The sequence below is a fragment of the Carettochelys insculpta genome, chromosome 1, assembly GCF_033958435.1.
Source record: "Carettochelys insculpta isolate YL-2023 chromosome 1, ASM3395843v1, whole genome shotgun sequence".
In the NCBI taxonomy this organism is placed as follows: domain Eukaryota; kingdom Metazoa; phylum Chordata; order Testudines; family Carettochelyidae; genus Carettochelys; species Carettochelys insculpta.
In genome coordinates this window covers 120,010,106-120,026,179 of record NC_134137.1, presented here as the reverse complement: position 1 = coordinate 120,026,179, position 16,074 = coordinate 120,010,106, and the positions used below count along the sequence as shown (strand labels likewise).

Here is a 16,074-nt window from a genome sequence, read left to right as displayed (position 1 = left end):
GGAACGGATCTGCCACTCGTGCGTGAGTGCGAAGCGCCTGCTCAGCTGGTCTGCCTTCACATTGTGAGCGCCTGGTAAGTACGAGGCTTTCAAGGTTATATTGTTGGCGATGCACCAGTTCCACAATCGGACTGCTTCCGCACATAAGGCACAGGACCGAGCTCCTCCTTGCTGATTTATATAAAACATGGTGCAGGTATTGTCTGTACTGATCCCGACTACTTTGCCGTGTATATGGTCTCGAAAGTGTCTGCAGGCATTGAACACTGCTCTGAGCTCCAGTATATTTATGTGCAGTGACTGCTCCATGGAGGACCACAGTCCTTGCATCACCTCTTCGCCCATGTGTGCTCCCCACCCTATGTGGGAGGTGTCTGTAGTGAGGAAAACCAATATATGTGGTTGGTGAAAGGGCACCCCTGTTAGTATGTTCTTGGGGTTCACCCACCATTGCTGGGATCTGCGCACCTCTGTCGTGGGTGACACCACCCTGTGAACGGTATGTGCTGCCGGTTTGTAGACGCTCGCCAGCCAGTGCTGCATGCTGCGCATGTGTAACCTGGCGTTTTGTACTACAAACGTCGCTGCTGCCATGTGGCCCAGCAGCTGTAAGCACATCAGAACCGGCACCGTAGGGCTGAAGGTGATGACCTCCACGAGGGAACCGATGGCTCGAAAGCATGTCTTTGGTAGATAAACCCTTGCTGTGATAGAATTTATACATGCCCCTATGAACTCTATGTCCTGTGTGGGGTCTATCTTTGATTTTGCCAGATTGATGACCAGGCCCAGCGAAGAGAACGTGCCTGTTGTGACACGTATCATGCAAAGTACCTCCTCCTTCGAGGCCCCTTTCAGTAGGCAGTCATCCAGATATGGGAATATAAACACCCTCTGTCTGTGCAGGTAGGCTGACACCGCTGCCAAGGTCTTGGTTAAGACGCTGGGGGCAGAGGAGAGGCCGAACGGCAGAACCTTGTATTGAAAATGTTCTTTGCCTACCATAAACCGGAGAAAGCGTCTGTGAGCCGGGTCGATAGTTATGCGGAAATACGCGTCCTGTAAGTCGAGGGCTGCGAACCAATATCCATCGTCTAGTGCCGTAAGTATAGAGGTGACTGTAATCATCCGAAAGCGTTGCTTGCGCAGGTACCGGTTGAGGCCCTGAAGATCTAGGATGGGCCTCCAGCCTCCTGTCTTTTTTTCCCCGTGAGGAAATATCTGGAATAGAACCCTTTCCCTCGAAGTTGCTCCGGCACTCTTTCCACTGCCCCTATGAGTATGAGATGGTCTACCTCCTGCTTGAGTCTCGCTTCGTGGGAGTCATCCTTTAGGTGGGGCCTGGGTGGAGGCCGTGGCAGTGGGAGTGACTGGAAGGGGATCGCGTACCCCGTGGCTATGATCTCCAGTACCCATTTGTCTGTGGTGATCCTTTGCCACTGGTGGTAGAATGGTCGGAGGCGATGGTGGAATAATAGCTTCGGATGACATTGTGCGATGGTAGTGATGGTGCAGCCCTGGATCTGTGTGTCAAACTTGTGGCCTTTGGCCCTGCCCCGAGGACGCACGGCTCTGTTGGGAACGTCGCCTGGGAGTTCTGTATTGCTGGTGCTGTTGTCGTCGCCCTTGCTCGTTGCAAATCCCTTGGGATACCCGATGTTTGGAGCCAGGACTCCCTGCGCATGACCACTGCCGTAGCTGTTGAGCGTGCTGCCGTGTCCACTATGTCTAGGGCGATCTGAACTCCCGTCCTCGAGGCTGCGTAGCCTTCCTGCACGATGGTCTTGAGCACCGGCTTCTTGTCCTCTGGAAGCGAGTCCATGAGGGAAGTCAGCCTGGAGTAGTTGTCAAAATTATGGTTCGCTAGATGTGCTGCGTAATTCGCCATTCTCAACAGTAGGGTAGAGAAGTAGACCTTTCTGCCGAACAACTCTAGTTTCTTGGCATCTTTGTCCGTTCCCCCTGTCTTGTACTGAAGTTTTCAACCTCTGTTGAGACGATTCCACCACCAGAGAATTTGGTTGCGGGTGGCTGAACAGGAACTCCATGCCCTTCGCCGGGACGAAGTACTTCTTATCCACTCTCTTATTTATAGACGGAGTAGACGCAGGGGTCTGCCATATTGTGGTGGCGGACTCCATGATTGCTTCATCAAGCGGAATAGCTATTTTGGAAGAGGCCGGAGGTCTCAGGTTTTTAAGAAGCTTATGGTGTTTCTCCTGCACCTCTGCTGTTTGGATGCCTTGCGTGAAGGCCACCCTTTTAAACAGCTCTTGGAACTGTTTGAGATCGTCCAGAGGATGAACGTCCCCTGGGGCTGTGGCCTCGTCAGGGGAAGATAGCGAGGAACCGCTAGGGTAAGCCTCTCTGCACTCCTCTGGGTCCTGTTGATGGTGATACATCCTCACGCTAGATTCTTGCGAGGGAAAATCTCGGGGTTCCAGAATCAACTCCCCCCAAGATATCTGCGTTTCCGTCCCCGTCCGCGATTGCCCTCGGGGATATTGAACCATCTGGGGGGATCTGTCCCTGGGAGTATGCCTATGGTGTCTATGTCCCGCGTGATAGGGGTGACCATGGCAACACGGGCACTGCTCCTGAGATGGGGACCTGGACCACTCTCGAGGCACATACCCCCTGCGCCTGGGGGAGCGAGATCGTCTGGATAATTGAGATACTGGAGAGACTGACTTTTGGTAGTACTCCAAAGGTTCAAAGCCCAAAAAAGGCAAAGGTGGTCCGAGCCATGGTGAGGCTGGCTGTACGAACGGGGATGGGGGTGACCCCTGCCTTCTTGTTGGGGTCCGCAGCATGAGCAGAGAGCTCAGAGCGAGCAGCCCTGAAGCCCTGTCTGGAGAAGGGCTGCGGTGCCGGGTTTTCTGTGCTGCCTTTCCCCTCCCCTGCGGGGCTGGCTCCGCCCCCTTTCGCGTCGGGGATCTCGGCCCTGTTGTCTGCGCCGCGCTCGGCACACTCTGCTGCAGTGCCGCGCGGGTGGTCTCCCCTGGTGCCTGCAGGCTGTGTGCCTGCGCGCTCTGCACCGCCAGTTTCCCGGGCATCGGTGCCGCCGGTTCTGGCACTTGCCTGGCCGCTGCCCTGCCAGTGGTGCGGGGCGGCTGTTTGATTATCGGAGGCTCAGCCTCTGCCATGTGCGTCTCTGCGCCGCCGCCGCTCAGCTGTAACTGCGGCTGGGGGCTATGCACTCCACCCGTCCCGCTCGCTGTGGCTGCCAGCAGAGATCGGGTTGGTGAGAGCTTCCTCCATTTTTGCGCTGATGGGGTGAGGGAGGCAGCTTTCCTTTTATGGGCCCCTGCGGGTCTCTCCTGCTGCAGCCGCTCCGGCACGTCTGGCTGGAGGGCCTTGTCGAAGAGCAGCATTTTGAGCCGCATCTCCCTGTCTTTCCTTGCTCTGGCTGTGAGCTTAGCGCAGAAGGAACATTTCTGGGTGACATGAGATTCCCCAAGGCACCTTATACACTGACTGTGCCCGTCGGAGGCCGGCATCACTTCGCGACACGACTCTCACTTTTTGAATCCTGAAGAGGACATTATGGTGAGTCTTTGAGATGTTAATAGGGTACTTAGCACCTTCTCTGTGCCTGTTCCCCTCTCTGACTCAGCCTGCCGCAGCAGAAGACCTAATGGCCCTACGTCCCCGGGCCTCCGGTGCGCCACTTGTTACTGAGACTGGAAGCTTTACTCCTTCCTCTTTTTTTTTTTGGAAAACAATAAGCTAACTTAATCTAAAAAACTGAAAAAGAAACTAACACACTTTAAGAACGTTAAATATGCTGACTCTGGCCGTAGCCTGAGCGGATTCCGTCTGCAGCCGATGGCGGTTAAAGAGGAACTGGCGGGGACCGGATCGCGCACGTGGCCGGGAGCGCGCAAGGGAGTGGCGCGCGCTGGCGCATGTGCGGTCTGGCAGAAACTGGTGGAAAGATCCGACCTGCGGCGCCAGGGCGAGCCCGACACCTAACGTGGAGCACCCACGGGGACACTCGTAGAAGAACCATTTTTCCAAACCAACCCACAGCACAGAGCGTCATGGAGACGCCCACGCTCGAAACACTGGCATCAACTAGATGTGGTCATCGCTAGATGTGATAACCTCAAAAACGTCCTTCTGACACAAAGCTATCATAGCGCCAACTGCGATACAGATCGCTCGCTAGTTTGCTCCAAACTCAAGGTGAGACCCAAGAAGCTGTACCACTCTAAACCAACTGGAAGGCCCCGCATTGATGTCAGAAAGACCGCAAACTCAGAGAGAGCTGAAAAGTTCAGAGACCCCCTCGAGGAGAATCTGCGCAGCAGACCTGGGGGTGCCAATGTGACATCCAGATAGCAGCATCTGAGGGATACAAATTACAACACGGCCTTGTTGGCGTTCAGAAGAAGAGCTAGAAACACAAAGGACTGGTTCGAGCTAATGCCGATGAGATGATTCCAGCCATCAAAAAGAAGCGCACTGCACTCCTGGAATACAAATGCTCACCGAGGCAGAGTACCCTGCAAGCACTCAGAGAAGCCAGAAAAACAGTACAGCAGACAGCCAGGCGCTGTGCCAACAACTACTGGCTCGAGCTATGCAGCAGCATCCAGACCAGTGCTGACTTTGGTAATCTCAGGGGAATGTATGAGGGCATCAAGAAGGCATTAGGACCCACCCAGAACAAGATGGCACCTCTGAAACCCAAATCTGGTGACTTCATCACTGACAAAGCCAAACAGATGGAGCGTTGGGTTGAGCACTACTTCGAGCTGTACTCATGCGAGAACACTATGGTTGATACAGCCCTCCATGCCGTTAAGCTCCTGCCAGTAATGGATGAACTGGATCAAGAACCAACTATGGACGAACTGAAGAAAGCCATCGACAGCATTCCAGTAGGAAAGGCCCCGGCCCAGGATGGTATACCACCAGAGGTAATCAAGTGTGCCACAGACACTCTCCTAGAACCCCTACATGACCTACTGTGCCTGTGCTGGAGAGAGGAAGAGGTTCCAAAGGATATGCTAACATTGTAATAAGAACAAAGGAGACAGAAGCGACTGCAACAATTACCGTGGAATCTCCCTCCTAAGCATCACTGGTAAACTATTCGCTTGCGTCATCCTTGGCAGACTCCAGAAGATTGATGAGAGGGTGTATCCTGAATCACAGTGCAGATTCCGTGCAGACAGATCTACCATTGGCATGGTTTTCTCTCTGAGACAGCTGCAGGAGAAATGCAGGGAACAGAGGAAGCCACTCTATATTGCCTTCATCGACCTGACCAAGGCCTTCGACTTGGTCAGCAGGGATGGACTGTTCAAACTGCTCCACAAGATAGGCTGTCCAGCACGGTTACTCAAGATGATCCAGTCTTTCCACGAAGACATGAGGAACCATCCAATATGACAGCGCATTATCAGATGTTTTCAGCATCAGGAGTGACGTCAAACAAGGATGCGTCCTTGCTCCGACCTTGTTCAGGATCTTCTTCGTGCTCCTCCTGAAGCATGCCTTTGGATCTTCAACAGAGGGCATCTTTTTGCACACAAGATCTGATGGGAAACTGTTTAATCTTGCAAGGCTGAAAGCTAAATCTAAGGTGTGGGAAGTTCTCAGAGATATGCTGTTCGCAGAGGACGCTGGTGTAGTGTCACACACACAAGACCAGCTTCAGAAACTGCTGGATCAGTTCTCCAAAGCATGCAAGGACTTCAGGCTTTCCATCAGCCTAAAGACGACAAAACGTACTTGGTCAGGATGTTGCTGAACCTCCATCAATCAGCATTGACAACTATACGTTAGAGGTCATCCACAAGTTCGTTTACCTGGGGTTCACCATCACTGACACCGTCATTGGAGACTGAGCTAAATAGGAGGATCGGAAAAGCAGCCACAACTCTGTCCAGACTCAGCAAGAGAGTGTGGAATGATGTCAAGTTGCACACCCACACCAAAATGCAAGTCTACAGAGCCTGCATCCTCAGCACCCTCCTTTACGGCAGCGAGTCTTGGACCCTGTACGCCCGCCAGGAAAAGAGGCTGAACGTCTTTCACTTGCGCTGCCTCAGGCACATCCTTGGAATATCATGGAAGAACAGAGTGTCCAACATTGCCGTCCTTGAGCAAGCTGGAATCTCAACCAGGCACATCCTCCTCAGGCAGCGGCGGCTCCGCTGGCTTGGCCACGTCCACAGGATGAATGATGGAAGGATTCCAAAAGACATCCTGCATGGTGAGCTAGCTTCTGGCAAAAGACCTCCCGGATGCCCCCAGTTGCACTAGAAAGATGTTTGAAAGAGGGACCTCAGGGAGGTAGACATCGAGCCGGACAGCTGGGAGGAACTGGCAGACGATCACAGCAAATGGAGGCAGGAACTATACAAGGGCCTTCAGAAGGGTGAGATGAGGATCAGACAGCTAGCAGAAGAGAAGCGAGCCCACAGAAAGCACAGTAAGGACTTGCCAGATACCCATTACACATGCGACAGATGCAGCAAGGACTGTCACTCTCGTGTGGGCCTTCACAGTCACAGTCGACGCTGCAAATGATGATCCCAAATGGAACTACGAAGTGAGAAATCCATTCTCTACCTAGACTGAAGGATGCCTACTACTACTGCCTACTACAGAAGTTGTTGGGTTTCAGGGAAGGGAAACCTGCATATTTGGTAGCTGGCTGGGGACAGCTAGAACTTTCGTCTTCCAGAAGGGGGCAGAAGTTCTGAGGCTTTGGCACAAAGGAGGTGGTTAAGACTTCTGGTCCTTGGGAGCAGACACATCTTCCTTGGAGAATGAGAGAGAGATTAGAAGTATTTGGTAAGGTCTTGAAGTCTTAGTTCTACACCCTAGCAAACCTTATTAATAAGACAGATGCCCAATTAACTGGTTGCTCACCTTTCAATATCCACCATTGGATCCAGTGAAGACAGGCAAGGAGATTGCCTATTTTAGCAGAAAAATCCAGCTAATCAGGAGAAATTTATTTTACCGTGATAGCTAAAAATATTTATACTCTATTGCTGAAGAATCATATAACAAGAGACCCTAATGATTTCTAATAAAAACCAAACATTTGCAATTTTTATCTGAAGTACAAAAGGCAACACTCCTCTGTGTTTCTTGGAAAAAGCCCAATAAAGGTGACATATCAGGTACTGTGCCCAAGAAGTTTTAAGCTGGGTGAAGCCTTGTTATAGGACAAATCAAAACCTCTCAGAGACTGGTAGGAAGGACAAAGAGAAGTCGGGACAGTATTATTATTAAAGCCAACCAATAACTTGTGAGCACAATGTGAACACAGACAAACCTAGAAAGAGAAAGCTTTGGGTCTTGGGTTGGCTAAACAGACTTGGGGATATAAGCTAAGAAACATCTTTTGCACTTGGGAATCATTAAGGGACAAATAAGACAGAGAATATGTTATTACTTATATATAAAGCCAAGACAGGCCCAAATCTTGAATACTGCATCGAGACTTGTTTGTCTCACCAAAAAAGAATAATCTTGGCATTGGAAAAAGTTCAGAAAAGCACAATAGAAATGATTAGATGTATGTAATGCCTGCCATATGAGGAGAGAGATTAACAACACTGCAACTTGTCAGACTGAAAAAAAGACATCTAATGGGGGATATGACAGGGGTCTATAAAATCATGACGGACAGGGGAAAGTGAGTAAAGAAGAGTGTTGTGGGTTCTTTTTTCCCCCAAATCGAAAGCCCAAATACATAGAATGCAGTCACTGTCACAATGGATTTCAATGTCAAACTGTGAGGAAGCAGAACTGTAGAGAAAACTCTCACCAGAAACAGCAGCTGATTCCACTTTTCTACAGTAAAACATTTAGGTGACAGTTTATTATGAGAGTTCATTAAACCATCAGTATAAAGAATTTTCAGTGAACAAGTAACATCAATCCCGACACTCCACTGAATCTATTGGTTTTTTTGGCTGGATCATCATCATCAGGTTGAATAAAAATGGCAGCCTCAGAGGTTAGTGTCTCAATGCTTACAGCTTACTTGCAAAAGACAGACATGCAACACCATAAATGCTTTGCAAAACACAGTTTCATTGCTTAGACACTAAGCACAACGTTCTAGTACAAAAATCTGTATTTCTGTTTTTTAAAGACAATATCAAACCATTTTACAAACTCTTGTAATACTTAAACAGCTCTGTGAATAATTAGTGAAATACCGTAACTGTTATGGCAAAAGAACATTTTAATTGTGAGTGGAAATTAAGTTTCACCTGGTAACTGTTTGTTGATATCTTTTATATATATATATATATATATATATATATATATATATATATATATATATATATATATATATATCTCAAACCTCTTAAAGGTCTTCAGTTCCCAATAAGTAGTGTTCTGTACTCATATGTCTTGATATGTTTATCATTCACAGTTACTTACATATTGTATGACATCTCTTTCACCTACTTTATGTAGAGGCCTTTTAAATTTTCTGAAATAGTTTATAAACTCACTATTCAAACTCCAATTCACTCTGTGTTTGGGACAACACGATTACAGGAGAAGCTGAATCATGCAGTTCCAACACAACTGTCAGCAGTGGAAATAAACATCCAAACAAGGCCATTTATTTGTCAAGAAGGGTCTTGGCAAGACAAAATTTAAGCAACTGAGATAAATACAGTAGACCCCTGAGATACGCACACTCGAGTACACACTGAGGTACACACCCATCTTGTAACAAGATGGAGTAGCAGGGAGCTGGCTCCCCTCCACTTGCTGGAGCCAGGAAACTGACCAAGCCCCGGTCAGTTCTCCTGCTCCTGTCAGTGGTGGCAGCTGTGAAAGCCTGACTCTCAGTTGCGGCCCCAACCAGAGCAGGGAAACCATTCCTGTCGAGGCGGCAGCCAAGAGTCAGACTGCCGCCCTGAGAGGCGTGGGGAAACTGACCAGTGCCGCAGTGCTGGTTAGTTTCCCTGTCCTGTGAGTGGCAGGCAGCTCAGAGCCAGGCTCTCTCTGCCCCTCACTCACAGGAGACAGGAAATTGACTAGTGCGGCACCACTGATCAGTCTTCTGGCTCCCCTAAACTGTGTGAAATCTGACTTACACAGGGTTGCACAAGAATGCAACTTGTGCGTAAGTTGCGGGGCGGGGGGGGTGTCCTACTGAAATCTCAAATATTCTAGCTCCCAAATTTATAATGCTCTGGGCAGCCCTCCAAACTGCCAACTACTAAAGACATCTTACTCCCAATTTCTCTTGATATAAAAATTAGTTTAAGATCTAGGGTAAAATCCTGACCCCTGCTGATCTCTACAGGACCAGGATTTTACCACGGATCTTTTGAGCTGCAACTGAAAATGTATATATCTGAAATTAGTCTTCTAACAAACTCAAAATTACATAATCACCTTTAAGGCAGACATTTACTAAAGCAATTTAAAATGCTTTCACACATTACAGTTTCTATTTTTTGCATATTTGGTACCCGCACACTCCGTATTTATTAAAAGGCAATGTCAGACATTTGTTATTATGTGCAAGGTCAAAAATATGCTGTTTATTTCATCCATTTCAGACATTTCTGCTTTCTGTCACTTATGTCTAAGATAGTCTTTAAAGTGTTCTAAACCATTAAATCACCCGTTTTGCTCATTCAAAACAACACTCTATTATGTTTAAAAGTAAAATCTACAGCCAAACAAGCTTTGAAAAAGTTTTGCAAAAAGCCGATCCCTCCAACATTGCAAAACAAGCCATTACAGACTTTCATGTGGAGGAGAAAAAAAACAAAAAAAAAAAAACTTACACAGAGATAGCGCTGCTCGTATTAGTTGCTGGATCAGCAGTTTTGGACAATGAAGGTGCCAGATTATCACATAACATGACTGCGGCAAGCTGAACAGCCAGATAAGACCCTGTCAATATTATTGAATGCTGACTTTGGCTGAGAAAACAGATCAGTCTCCTTGGCCTCTCAATCTTTCATCACTTTGCTGCCTGCCTGAAGGATACCAGTTGTGATACTGGTTTTATGTAACTGCTTTCTGACTAAGAACTTAAGTGTTTATGTGAAAGGCTACATTGGTCAAAGTCAACAGTTACCAAATGGTAACAAATTTCTGTTGCTGCTAATGACATAGTGATGAGGAAAGTTCCATCCCCCCCGGCAGCCCCAAGACTTGACACCAGTCAGCCCAAAGACTAAGTTTTGGATGCCATGCCTCTACAAAGTCATGCCTCATCAATTAAAATAAAACAAAATTATGCTCCGTACTTAACCGAAGCATATGACTGATCCATATTTTTAAAATTTAGTTATATATAAAATCTACATTGAAAGTCAAGCACTCAAATGTCGGAAAAAGTCAGGGTTTTGGTTTCCTGGTAGCTCTCGCTATGCTTCTCTACACTGATTTACCCTTTCAGTACCTCGCTTCCCATCACACCAATCCACACATCTATTCACAGCCTGGACATACCACCACAAACTAATCATCTCATACTAACAGGAAAAACATCCTCCTGTTCAGGTTTTTTCCATTCCCTAAAGAGCAATGCTCAGGTAAGAATGCATCAACTCCTCTCACAGCTGTTTGGAAAATGAGGAACTCCATCAGGCTGCTGTCCCTGGACCTTGCTCTGGGGGTCAATGTTTAGCATCAGCCTCTAGCTAATAGGTCTGATAACTGAAAACATTCACAGTTAATCACTGGCAGAAGGAACTCTGTGAATGTTCCCTAGCAGTACCTCAGATGTATGCAGGGGTGGGCCCAGGGTTCTCTGATACACCACCTCTCCTGCAGCCTGGATTCTTGGACTTCCCTCATCACGGGTTAGTCCCAATTCATCCTACTTCTGCAGTTGCTCATAACATTCTCAAGCTGTGATTCTTGTTATGTTTGCTGCTACTCACAAAGAACTAAATCAGAACAGTGAAACCTAACCAGTCTTTTCCCCAGTACAACTTTCACTAAAAAAAAAAAAAAAAAAGTTTAAGGCCCGCAAAATTTGATAGTACTTGCCCAGGAAAGGTCTCTACCCTTGCAGGGGAGTGGATTTTTAGAGCTCTGACCAGTATCATAATGCAGTTTAGATTTCTCAAACAATGTGTGTCATATAAATAGCTGTGTTTTCAAGAATGAAAGAATGAACAAGAAAAATCTATAGGAAGACTTGTTTAAAGATGTATTTTCATGGCTCATATAAACTATACTACTTACCTCAAAATTCTTCCTGCAAACCCACACGACACACATGTGAAAACTTCCCTACTAAACAGATTGTACATTCACTGTTACAAGACCAGGGACTTTTTTAGAATAAGTGAAGTTGACTTACCCTTAGCTATAGAATCCAGCCAAGAACACCACTCAGAGAAAAAATAATAGCTCTTCATTTCAGCTACAGAAATTCTTGTATCAGACATCTCTATGATGATGGAAAAATCATAAAGGAAAAGCCTCCACTTTTCCCTTCTTGTGCTCAGATCACCGTATACTCCTGTGCACAGAGTTTTGTTATTGAGTGACCTTTGGTCCTTACATGCAACTGGAGGACAAGATTACTTTACTCGTACATTTTCCTCCAGTAATTCCTCTGCTTCTTGCAAATAGCTCTTTAATTATAATATTCTCTATCTCCAACACAGATATTTACATACTGTAGATATACCCAACATCTGACATGTTGGCAACAGACTTTAGCCTTGAAGTCTCAGTACTGGTTTCATGAAAACATGTTGGGTTTGCTTTTTGTTTGCTATTTGAAGTGTTGACAAGACTGAGCACATGTTGGCAGTCTGCAAAGTGACAAAATATCTTATATTCCTGGAGAAGGTGCACTGAAGTCACATGCCCACAAGAGCAAGGGTGAGGGTGGGGGAGGTAATATCTTTCATCGGACCAACTTCTTCTGCTTGTGTAAGAGACAAGATTGCAAGAAACAGAGTTCTTCAGGTCTTTTTTAGTCCAATGACAGCTGTTAATGTTTCTTGTATATGTAACAATCTTTATTGGATAGAAGCAGAAAGGTAGCCGTGTTAGCCTGTACTCAAACAAAGAAAGCAGCAGAAATGTAGCACTTTAAAGACTAACAAAATGATTTATGTGGCGATGAGCTTTCACCGGACAGACCCACTTCAGACAGGTTTTCTTTATTTTCCCATTATTACACATGTAAGGTGAGAAGAGTCTGGCACTTCTAACAGAGATGGTAACAGAACCCATATACATGCTCTGGCATTCCGAAACCTCAAACACAGACTCACAGAATACCAAAACTGGAAGGGACCACACGGAAGGTCCAGGTACCATCTAGATCATCCCGATAGATGTTTAGCTAACCTGCTCTTGACTATCTCCAATGATAGAGATTTCACATTTTTCCTATGCAATTTATGCCAGTGCTTAATCACCATGACAGTTAGAAACCTTTTCCTAATATCCAACTGAAGCCTCCGTTTCTTCAATTTCTTCAATTTAAGCCCATCAATTTGTCTTATCATTGGATATTAAGTAAAAGAATTTTCTCTCACCCCTCCTGTTAACATCCTTTCACGTACTTGAAAGCTATTATGTTCTCTCTGTCTTCCTTCTAAACAACCTAAACTCTTTCAGTCGTCCATCATTGGTCATATTTTGTAGACCTTCAATCATTTTTGTTGTTGTTCTCTGGACCTTCTCCAATTTCTCCATATTTTCCTGAACTGTGGTGCCCAGACCTAGACACAATACTCTAGCTGAGGCCTAATCAGTGCAGAGTAGAGTGGAAGAGTTACTTCTCCTGTCTTGCTCATGAAACTCCCAGTCATGCACCCTAGAATGATATGTGATTCTTTTGCAGCGGTGTCACAGTGTTGACTCATATTTAGCTTGTGGTCCACTATGACTCCCCCTGAAAAAGGGAGTTTACTGGACCAGTCAAGGCTCCCCTACTGGCTCCCACTCCCAAAGCTCCCTTCTCAGCCACTGGACTGCTCCCAGCTGGGCTCTGCTCCTACTCTGGCGGGGCTTCCATCTGTCAGCCCCCCTGCTGCCAGGCTGGCTTGGGCTTCCCAACCCTGGCTGGGGCTCCCAGCTATGGCTCCACAGCCACTGCCAGCATCCCTACCACCAGTCCAGCCCCAGCTAGGGCTTACTAGCCAGGGCCTCCTGGCCCCTGCCCCCCCACTAGCCCCCTGTCCAGAAGTCCCCAGCTGCCAACGGCTTCATAGCCTCTGCTGGGCCTGGCTACAGGTGCCTGGCCCTGGTCAGTGCTCCTAGTTGCAGGAATCCCAGCTGGCCCCCTCTCCTAGCTGCCGGGGGCAGGGCAGGAGGGGGTGACTCTCATCCAGCATGGTCTGTGATCCAACAAGTTGCCAGATCAGAGAATCCCAGATTTCAGCAGTCATTTCTCGTTTTGTGTGTGTGAAGTTATTGTTCCTCCCTAAGCAGAGTAATTTGCATTTGTCCTTACTGAATTTCATCCTGTTCACCTTAGACCCTTACTCCAGTTTGTACAGATAATTTTGAATTAACACCTTACCCTGCAAAGTGCTTGCAACCCACCCAAGCCTGGTATCATCCCTAAACTTTATAAGTGTACTCTAAGCCATTATCTAAATCGTTGATGAAGATATTGACCAGAACTGTCCAGAACTGACCCCTGCTGAAACCCCACTTGTTATGCTCTTCCACCATGATGGTGAACCTTTAATAACTACTCCCTGAGAATGGTTATCCAACCAGTTATACATTGTATTTGTTCCAATTTATTGATAAGATCATAAAACAACGTATCAAATGCTTTATTAAAGTCTAGGTATACCATGTCTATCACTTTCCACAAAGGCGGGTGGGAAGCAGTGGACAGGGTATATCTTATCAAAGGAACCTTGATTTGATATGGATTTATTCTTGACAAATCCATACCAACTTATAACCTAGTTATCGTCCAGATACTTTTCGATGGATTCCTTAATTCCTTCCTCCATTATCTTTTCCGGCACAGAGGTTGAGATGACTAATCTGTAGTTTCCTGGCTTGTCTTTATTTCTCTTTTTATAGATGAGCACCATAGCTGACCTTTCCAGTTTTCTGGACTCTCTTGCACATTCCACGACTTTTCAAAGATGGTAGCTAATGGCTCAGATACCTCCTGAAACTTCTAGCACGCAAGTCACTAGGGCCTGATGAGATACAAAACATCTAGCTTTTCTAAGTAATTTTAACTTGTTCTTTTCCTATTTTAAGGTCTGAACACGCCTCCTTTTCTCCAGCATTCACTATTGTAGGCATCCAATCACCACCAACCTTTTTGGTGAAAATCAAAACAAAGAAGTCACTTAGCTCCTCTACCATTTCCACATAACATGCTGCCTTTCTGAAATAATCTCCCAAATCGAAGCACATGACTATTCTGTTTGCAAGTATTAGCCCTCAATCTCTTTCCAACATTCTACTGCCTCCTAACAAATAGCTGTGCACCCTGTGGCAAAGAAGGTGTCACATCTCCATCTAGCGGCCAGTTCAAATAGAGGCCGTAACAGCTCTCTTTTAATACCAGTTACACTCCTTGAGCTGTCAAAACAAAAAAGCAGTCCAGTAGCACTTTAAAACAAACATTTTATTATAATAAATAATATATATATATAATATAAAAATAAAAAGTTGTTAGCCTTGTTAGTCTATGTACTATCAAAACAAAAAAGTAGTTCAGTAGCACTTTAAAGACTATCTTTCTGTTACTTCTCCTTGAGCTGAAGTGGCAGGGCTCTGCACTGTAAGTCTGAAAGTCCTGGGTTCAAATCCGGATTACAAACCACAGAGGAATGAAGAGAAAAAGAAATCATGGAGTTAAATATTATAATGAATGTCCACATACAGTAACAGAGAAGTAGCTGTGTTAGTCTGTATTCTAACAAAACAGCAGCCATGTAGCACTTTAAAGACAAAAAAAAAAGTATTAAGTGATGAGCTTTCATGGGACAGACCCACTTCTTCAGATCTATAACATTTCCAGTCCAGATTTAGTTATACAGCACCGAAGTACAAAAAGTTGCAATAAAAAATGACAAATCAAATATATATAGGGGGAGTGAAGGGGGAGGTGTTAAGTGTCTTGTCTGAGATAATTATGAACATGAAAAGGAAGGGAAACAGTCTTTGTAATGTGTGAGGTAATTGCTGTCCCTGTTCATACCAACGGTTAACGTGTGGAATTTGAGTATGAACCCTAGTTCACAAATCTTCCTATGCGATCTGCTTTTAAAAAGTCTCTTTGTTGAAGGATGCATATTTTCAGGTCTTTAACAGATTGGCTACTCCATTGAAATGCTCACTGACAGGCTTATGTGCATTGAGATTCCTAATGTCTGCTCTGTGTCCATACGTTCTTTCCCTAAGTGTTTGCCCAGTTTGTCCAATGTATATAGTAGAGGAGAATTGCTGGCACATGATGGCATAACATTGGTTGAGGTACAGGCTACAATGAGCTCCTGATCTTGTAATTAAAGTGGTTAGGTCCAGTGATGGTATCTCCAGAATAAATATGTGGACAAAAGTTGGCAATGGTTTGTTGTAAGGAAAAGTCCCAGGATTAGTATTATTGTGGTACAGCCTGTGTTTGCTAGTGAGAATCTTCATTAGGTGAGAAGGTTGTCTACAGGAGAAAACAAGCCTGTCACCTATGGCTTTTCTATCACAAAAAGTATGGCTTTCCACACTAGCAGAGCTTACAACTACTTCAAACTGGAAGAAAGCTGACTGGTGCAAATGGCTGCTTTTCTCTTTATGCATGTGGTTTGCCTAGTGCAGCTGTCCTAGCTGTTGGCCAACTCAATCCCAACTACAGATAAAACTTGCATTTGAGGAAAAGTGGTTGTTCCTGCCCACCCATCCAAATTGTCCAGTCTTACATTTTTAAACTGTAGCTAAATGAGATTTTAGACTTTTCTTTATATTGCTGTAAATTGCCAGTAAATGCAACACTTGTTTAATATGAATTTAACTGAGCCGTACAACAATTAAAATCTAAATCATTTACTGGCTGGCTTGTAAATTTGACATGCCCTATATATTAAAAACAAAATAAACCTCCATTTTGTGTGAATA

At 45.7% G+C, this 16,074-nt stretch overlaps 1 protein-coding gene across 11 annotated transcripts in view; it reads right to left on the bottom strand.

The window, feature by feature from the left end:
* Nucleotides 1-16,074, bottom strand: part of MCF2L (MCF.2 cell line derived transforming sequence like) — a 216,286-nt gene that overhangs the window by 157,412 nt on the left and 42,800 nt on the right. The gene's annotated exons all lie outside the window — the stretch shown is intronic.